This window comes from Haliotis rubra, unplaced genomic scaffold, assembly GCF_003918875.1.
Source record: "Haliotis rubra isolate DU_JTF1 unplaced genomic scaffold, ASM391887v1 Scf1602, whole genome shotgun sequence".
NCBI lineage: Eukaryota > Metazoa > Mollusca > Gastropoda > Lepetellida > Haliotidae > Haliotis > Haliotis rubra.
Window position 1 is genome coordinate 89,372 of NW_025765562.1, and position 9,419 is coordinate 98,790.

Below are 9,419 nucleotides of genomic sequence, written 5' to 3' on the forward strand. Positions count from 1 at the left end.
ATATTATCCGTGCGTGTAAATATTGATTTATAAATGCATTGTACTACAGGCCTGTGGCCTTTCAGTACCGGAAATAAATATAACTACAAGTGTCAACAGCCTAAAAACAGTTTTTTTCTATTTCCGACAGTACTTGGGGACTTACAGTGCCTTTGCTACCTGCATGGACCCTAGCTGGATTTACACCATCCCTTCAGCCATTGGTGGTTATGCTGAGATTTAGCCATATATACTCATGCCAATAATGGTTAAAATGGTTAAAAAATTGAAGGGGGTGACAACCATTATTGGCATGAGTATATTAAAATGACAAAAATACTACTATTAAAAACCTGGTAGACTTAAATTTACTTGAAATGTTTTGGGTCTTACGTACCCTCTCAGGGGGACAATATTTTCACGCTACGTCAACTCCCTTCAAAGGCACAGCCACTCACAAATTCAGTTTTTCATTTAAATCACCAATACTAAAAATGCATGTATGTACAAAACATATGAATCAAAATTAATCTATCAGTTCTATTTCTTTTAAAAATTCGATAATAAAATGATAATTGACATTAATAAAAAGATCCTTAACAGTTTTTACTTTGAAATATTTATCCCTTGTGATGGAAAATTCAACACAATCAAGCAGGACATGCTTGACCGTGGTTCACTCATCACAAGGGAGACAAAACGGAGGATCTTCACCTTTTAACCGGTATTTGTCAGTATGATGCGTATGGCCAATGCGACATCGTCGCATAATGACCTCCTTAAATCTGGACTGACAACCCAAGTAGGTGTAACCAATATAAGGTTTTATTTCATGTAATTTATTGATACCTAGTTGGGTGTCACACTTCTTCTGCATCAGATCACGGATGTAAGTTCTAATGCTAGCTTTGTAATCAGAGTAAGGAATAAGAAGTGGTGTCACAGATTTGTTGAGTACTGCCTTGGCAGCAAGATTGGCCATTGTGTTCCAAGAAATGCCAACATGGCTGGGTAACCAACAAAAGACGGTGTCGTATTGGCCAGTTGCAAGATCATTATACAATTCAATTATTTCAATTAAAAGTGGATGTTTACAAGAGAGATTTTTTATAGCTTGAAGGCAAGAAAGAGAATTTGAAAATATGATATATTGTGTATATTTGGGATGTCAAGTAATATATTTAAGAGCTGTTAGTATTGCGTTTGCTTCTGCTGTGAAAATAGAGCTGTTATCAGGCAATCGAGAGGATATTGTTCTGGATCCGATGACAGTGGCACAAGCTACTGCGCCACCATCCTTGGACCCATCTGTAAATAAGGATTTGTATGTATTATATTTATTTCTTAATGGGCTAAATTCTTGTTTATACTGTAATTCATTAGTTTCATATATTTTAAATGTAGTTAATGTTATGTCAACGTGTGGCCTCACTAATTGCCAAGGAGGAGAAGAAAGAAGACGGGAAAGAGAAATATTTTCCAGCACAAGGCCGGCAGCAGAAATGAAAGGTTTAATTCTAAGCCCAAGAGGCGGAACAAGAGAATACTTCTTGTTGTACAGATCCTCATAGAGGGGACTAAAGACACAGTTATATGCAGGGTTCGACTGACTAGAATATAGTTTAGTGATATATTGTAAAGATAATTTTATATGACGTTGGCTAAGAGAAGGCTCGTCAGCTTCAACGTAAATACTGTCAATAGGAGAAGTTCTGAAAGATCCAAGACAAAGTCTTAAACCTTGGTGATGATTAGAATCAAGAAGTTTAAGGTTGCTTTTACAGGCTCCGCCATATATGATGGAAGCATAATCAAGTTTTGATCGAATGAGTGATCTGTATAAGTGTAGGGGGTAGTTTGATCCCCTTCCCACTTAGAATTGGAAACGACTTTCAACAAGTCAAGTGCCTTCAGGCATTTAGTTTTAAGGGATTTAATATGCGGCAGAAACATTAGGTGGGAGTCAAAACTTAGACCAAAGAACTTGGCCTCCTTGACAACTTTGATGGGAGTGCCATTTAAAAATAGTTCCGGGTCTCTATGAGGTTTGTATTTACGGCAGAAATGTATACAAGTAGTTATCGATTTTGAAAATTTAAAGCCGTTTTCAAAACACTATTAATCTATTTTGTTTAAACACAACTGCATTTGCCGTTCAATAGTGTGCATATTTTTACCACGGCAAGCAATATTAAAATCATCCACAAAAAGTGATCCATCGATTGAATCGTTTAAAACCTTGGATAAACTGTTGATCTTAATGCTAAATAAGGTAACAGACAAAATACTGCCTTGTGGAACACCCTGATCCTGATTATAATGGTCAGACAGGGTTGAACCTACTCGGACTTGAAAGTGCCTGTCATTTAAAAAGTTGGATATAAATTGAGGTAAACAACCTCGCAATCCGAGGCCATGTAAATCTTTTAAAATGCCATATTTCCACGTAGTGTCATATGCTTTTTCTAGATAAAAAACGATAGACACTGCATGTTGTTTATTGATTAGAGCGTTTTAACAAATGATTCAAAACGCACTAAGTGATCGATAGTACTTCTGTTTTTACGGAAACCACATTGTATATCTGTTATAAGGTTATTTGTTTCCAAGTACCAAACAAGTCGATTATTTATCATACGTTCCATGGTTTTGCAAACACAGCTAGTTAGTGAAATCGGTCTATAATTGGACGGATCCGTATGATCACGTCCAGGTTTAGGTATTGGTACTACTATAGCGTCACGCCATGAGGGAGGAAATTTTCCACATGTCCAAATATCATCAAAAATATTCAAAAGGGTCTCTAAACATGATTCTGGTAAATGCTTCAGAAGTTGATAATAGATGTTATCAGCTCCTGTAGCAGTATCGTGAGCTTGTTCAAGTGCAGTATGAAGCTCATGAATAGAAAATATTTCATTGTAGTCTTCCCCATTATCTGAATGGAAATTAATAGTTTTCTTTTCCTGTTGTTGTTTTATATTTTTGGAATCGAGGTACATAATTCGATGAGGAAGAGTGTTTGGCCAAAGTTTCTCCAAGTTTATTTGCAATATCAGATTTACTAGTTAATAATTCGTCTCCGGCTTTGAGATGTTTAATGCTAGATTGAGAGCCCTTACCTTTTATTTTCTGGATCATTTTCCATACCTTTGATATCGGTGTTCGTGAATTTATTTTTGACACATAATTTCGCCAGGATTGGCGCTTATTTTGCCTGAAAGTACGCCGTGCCTTAGCGTTTAAAATTTTGAAATTATTCAAATTATGGACCATAGGATGGCGACGGAAATAATGCTCAGCTTTCTTCCGTGCCTCCCTGGCCTGTTTGTATTCATCGGTGAACAATGGTTTTCGTATGTGTGGAATTGCAGAAGATTTAGGGATACACTCATCAGCTATATAAGTGGGTTCATCAGAGAAATCCTTTATGGCATCAGGAACCTCTATAAAAAGTTCAGGCTTAAGTCTGTTACAACACAGAGTTCGATATAAGTTCCAGTTAGCTTTTTCAAAGTATCATCTCGAGGATGGGGAAGTATCAGATGGGTTCACAGGTATTAATACCGTTGGAAAATGGTCACTTCCACAGAGGTCATCATGGGCTGACCATTCAAATTCACTCAATAGGTCTGGGTCTGTAATTGATAGATCTACAGCTGAATAAGTTCCTGTGCCAGGATGTAAATATGTGTTGGAACCGTCATTTATATGCATAAATGATTATCTGAACAGAACTCTTCCAATGGTTTACCTTTAGCATCACAACAGAGGTACAATCAAGCATATTCAAGGGGCGTCATAAACTCTTGCTCAGAGGTTGTTCGATGAAGGTTACAAGGTTCTCACATAAACCAAGAGCTGAATAAGTGCCAGGATGTAAATAGGAGTTTGAACTTCTCTTGATATATGCAGAAATTATGTTTTGAAATGAACTCCTCAAGTATTATACTTTTACCGCTTATCATCGCAGCACCCTAAACTAACGCTTAGTCTCTGAATATACGCTACACGCCAAAAGAAACGTTACCTTTATGAATTACTGAAAAACACAGCTTTATGCAAATCACGAAAAACACTCTCTCAAATGTATTCATATTTAGGTGAAATCATCCGTTTCTGAAGAGTTAAATTGTCCTATTTTCGTCCATGCCGAAATAAACCAACAACAGTGATTTAGATGTCCAAAAGAAAGGCTGAAATATAAGTCTGCTTTGAGACAAAGATAAACGATTTAAAGTCACTATTTTTCAACTATTAAAACAAGAGTGTTGTAGAGTGTGTACAATTGTAAAATAATCATTCCTATATATGATTCCAGTCTTTTAAAACATTTTCTGCTGATTTGCATTAGTGAAAACAAGTAAACGTATCTTTGGTATTGTGAAAAGGGTTTAGGAACATCTAAAATTATCTTTGTTAAGTAACATTTTCCCATTTTCTGTATACACATAGCAATATCAATCGCCAAAACGCAGCAATATTCAATCAGTATTTGCATCCATTTCACATGTGGGATGATTGTATAAGAGATGAAGAGAGCCTAGAATACATGATAGGATACACAAGTACGAGGAATATGCCACGGTTAACAGCTGAAGAGAGAGAAAGAGCCATGGGGATAGTGCAGATATGGACGACGTACAATGCTGTTGCCAACGCCCTCGGATGCCACCGTATCACGGTTATAAGGCTTATTCAGGGTGTCAGACAGACTGGGGTTACCGTAGACAGACCAAGAAGTGGACGTCTATGCATCACAATGCCAGCTGAAGCTAGGTACCTCCGTCACTCTAGCAGGAGGGTAACGTTTCTTTTGGCGTTTAGTGTAAATAATTTTGAATGTAACAAATAAACCAATTTAAATGGAAAAGGAGCCAAATTTGTGTTTTGCAATGCTGATATTGCAGTCGAGATGGGTATATAGAAAAAACTAAGGAAGTTGGAGCTAGGCTGTAGGGAAAATAATATGGTTCAGGGGCTGTGAGACAGACTTGCACCACCCCCAGAGTAGGCTGTGGACGTTGAAATCACGCATACTAATAAAGGTTTGGGAGTTGGTCATAGAGATTTAGAAGACCAGTCTCCTCAATGGCTGAAGACAGTGGGATGTTCAGACAGCATAATGTAACTACAACGTATAAAGTAAGGTGCACTGCAACAGCTTGGTAATAGTATGAAGTATAACAGGGATATGGATAAGATTCTGTTTGATTAGGATGGAAGATCCTTTCAGTTGTGAAAATAATGATATACATTCAAATAAGGCAGGTCAAAAGTATTTGTGTATTTTAGAAATATTTCCTGCAGACAACACGCTGATGGTGTAAAATCCTCGACTAATAGCTGTAATTCACTGTAATTAGTCATTAGTCCTCTAAAATGCCACTGTATAATATTATTGGAATAACCTATTTTAGGGGGCATTTATTAGGGATCTATCCCACACTTATTTGGCGGGCGAGAAGCTATGTGCCTCAGAATGGACGTTTTCGGACACACCCATGTCCTCAAGGGATCCATATTGGCAACATCATTGACCATCACGGACTCCATCGACACTTTTACGCAGACGATTCTCAGCTTTTTTATTTGTTCAAGCCACAAATAACTTCAGGAATTGCTGCAAACTCCAGGATGTCACTCTGCTGTGAGGATATCAAGAAATGGACGCCAGCCAATAAGCTCAAACTCAATGATGAGAAAACTGAAGCACTTTTGATTGCGCCCCCTCCCAGACGGGAACAGAGTAAAAACTGAAAACTTTCCCGACTCGATAACTGCAACAGCCTCATTGTCACATCTAAACCTCAGAGAATCCAAAACTCAATACGATCACATAACGCTCGTTCTGAAGAACCTACATTAGTTACCAGTGGAATACAGACTGAAGTTCAAAGTCCTCTGTTTGACTTATCAATGCGTCTCTGGCACAGCTCCAGGGTACCTCCGTGACATGATTCAGGTTTACCATCCCTCCAGGACACTCAGATCCTCAAACCAGAACCTCCTCACTGTTCCTAATGCCAAGACAGCTCGCTATGGACAGAGAAGCTTTTCCTACAACGCAGCTGTAGAGTGGAACAACCTCCCAGTACATGTGAAAGACTCACCATCTCTTCAATCATTCCGTAGAACACTAAAGACCTTTCTGTTTCAACAAGCTTGCTGTGCCTGAACTCTGAACAGTGTGATATCCAGACTTTGTATTTTAGTTTTATTACTGTGCGCTTAGAGCACAGCGCTGCATACATACACAGCGCTGTATAAATACACTATATAGATATAAATATTTCTTAAATAGTATCAGTCTGTTTTCTGACCAATTTGGGCGCTTTTCCACTTTATTGTTAAGACAATTTCTAAGGGTTTCTTTTTTTGGTTTAACAATTTGTTGATTGTTAGTTGACGTTTCAGACTTTGTGGTTGACGGGTAAAATGAGTGATGATCAGAAGATGGATTGACTGGATTTGGGAGGCGCCAAGAAGTGATTCTACAGTTCCAGTAGCCATTGTTTGGTGAAAGTATCTGAGGTGAATCGGTTTTGAATCCATTTAAGTTTGTTTGGCAGCTTGCAGATGATTTGGTTACTTTAAGTGTTGTCTCGCCGGTGTTCTAGATATCGAAGCATCACTTCCGTTATGTTTTGAGCTTTGGGCAAGTGTTTTTTGGCATCATCAAAACGAATGTCATGGGCGAATTTCAGTCTGTTGTCGTTGTCGTTGTCGTTTCTAAATCAGACACTCTTTAGAATAAGATGGGGATCTCGAGCTGAGTTGGTACATTTCTTAAAAATACAGTCACAATCTTCTTCTGCATGTGTCTTCTCAAAACAATGACGACACAAAATAGACAATGTGCAAGTATTTGCATCATGACCATACTTTTGGCATTTGAAGCATCTCGGAGGATTTGGAATATAGGTATTGATAAAGATGTTACAGTTACCAACCTTTTTTATGTTAGAGCATTTGAAGATGAGAAAGAAAACGTGGTTGTTGGATGGTAGTTGGTTTTGTTTTTATTTGTACGGTTTGTGAAACCTTTTACGTATATTATCGGGAAACAAACGTCCCCTTTCTCTCACGATGCATTTGCTGATACGGGAATGCTGACAAATGATTCAGTGGACAGGAGATTGGTTGCCTGTTGTCTCTTTACTGCATTTGACTAAAAATGCACATGTCCGCAACTGTCTAACGTTTTGGACGTATCGTACAATGCCTTGTATGCCTTTTGATACCACAGGCCCCCACTGCAGGTCAGAAAATCGATAAACTAGGACCCGGTTTAGTATCAACACCCCCCTACTATATAATATAGAAAGGTTCATCACAGAAATACGGTGACATGATCGAAAACCGGACAATTACGCACATGTCAATGAATATATCGTATTTTAGAGGTCTCACAAGTATCAAAAGCTTTTGTCCATATCTCCGAGGTATGTATGAGGCATATACATGGGCTTTCCGTGGGGATGCATTTGATGGTTTTTATTAAATCGCCAAAGACCGAGTTGCTGTGCCGGAAGTATACAAAACTAGCTCGACTTCACTACCTCCGGCTATCTGATTGGCTAACACATTACACTGAATGAATGTGTTTCTTTAAAAAATATTTGTACTCGTTTTCAAAATTATTCTTACCAAGATAAAACATCAGATAGTAACATCTTGGATGATAGACGTTTGAGTTTCCCTCTCATTTTCGCACGTGCATTTGTTGTCATTTTATTAAGCAATTTGATTGCGCTGACGACCTAGTTTTGTACACTTCCGGCACAGCAACTCGGTCTTTGGCGATTTGATAAAAACCATCAAATGCATCCCCACGGAAAGCCCATGTATATGCCTCATACATACCTCGGAGATATGGACAAAAGCTTTTGATACTTGTGAGACCTCTAAAATACGATATAGTCATTGACATGTGCGTAATTGTCCGGTTTTCGATCATGTCACCGTATTTCTGTGATGAACCTTTCTATATTATATAGTAGGGGGTGTTGATACTAAACCGGGGCCTAGTTTATCGATTTTTCTGACCTGTAGTGGGGGCCTGTGTTTGATACTGTCAAGAGTCTCAATCACTCTGAAACGTGGCCAGAAGTCAATGAAACGTGGCCAGTAGTCAATGAAACGTGGCCAGTAATCAGTTGATTTGCGCAGTGTTCGTCACCAGAGCTCCCCTCTACTACGGAGTATCATAAAGACAATGCTAATAGCTAGCTAGTGGCTCTCTGACTTGCAATACCAAGTATACTCAGATGACCTTTATTATAGATTTTGTGCAACATCTCATAGTAGTAGCACAGGGCGTGGCATGACCAGCCGATTACAAGAACCGGGCCCATTCTACTACTTGTCTTGGTGAAGTAAGGGTAGAAGTGGTGTATTGGGCAAAGGAAATCTATTGCTGGAACTACTGCCCTTAGCCACCAGAATCCCGCCCTCCACCGACAAAGGGGCGTGTTACGACGTAAATTGTAATAAAAACGCAAATTGTAATACTTGCAGCAAATTTTAATAAACTTGACGTAAATTGTAATAAAAACGTAAATTGTAATAAAAAATTGACGTAAATTGTAATACGCAAATTGTAATAAAAATTGACGTAAATTGTAATAACTTTCGTTGCGGTAAAATGTAATAAATGTTTACGTAAATTGTAATAACAGTTTTAATCACTCGTAAATACGCGGGTGTTTGTTTTTCGTTGCATTTCATACATCAAATAAACTTGTTAGCGCGATAACTCAAGAAAGAAATCATGGATTTTGTCCAAATTTGGTACCAAGGTATATTGGCGAGATTCACCGACACAAGTGAAATGTAGTGACCTTGAGATAATTTTCAAGGTCGCAGCAAAAATCTGAGGGTTTTGCCAATATAAAGATTGTTAGCGCGATAACCCACGAATGAATTGACAAATCTTAGCTAAATGACGAAAATGATATTCGTCCTGATATATAATCGATATAAACTGTTCTCTGTATCATGTCTTTTCTCAAATATCTTTTGAGGTTTTGATATGTATACATATAAAGTGGGGGTGGGGTAGGGGTGGGTTTCTAACGGGTATATCTAACACACTTGCATGCATGTAGAGTCGGAGAGGTGGGTGGGTGTTCGGGTATAACTACGAGGGACGTTCAAATAGTAGTCAGCCTCACCTAGAATATGATACAAATGCAGCTGTTTTTATGTTTTATTTTTCTACAAATTATCTGTCAGCCTGGTATCTTGGCTTGGTACCCCCCAAAAACGTAAAATCTGCAATAAAATGCATCACAAACTTCAGGAAACAAAATATGCTATGTTTGAGGTTGGTAGAAGTCGGCTAGAATCAAACATAGATATTAAACTTCACAAAAACGCAATTTCAAAACTACAATCGCTTGTTCAAATGACTCCCCATTCTGTTTACTGAAAGAACT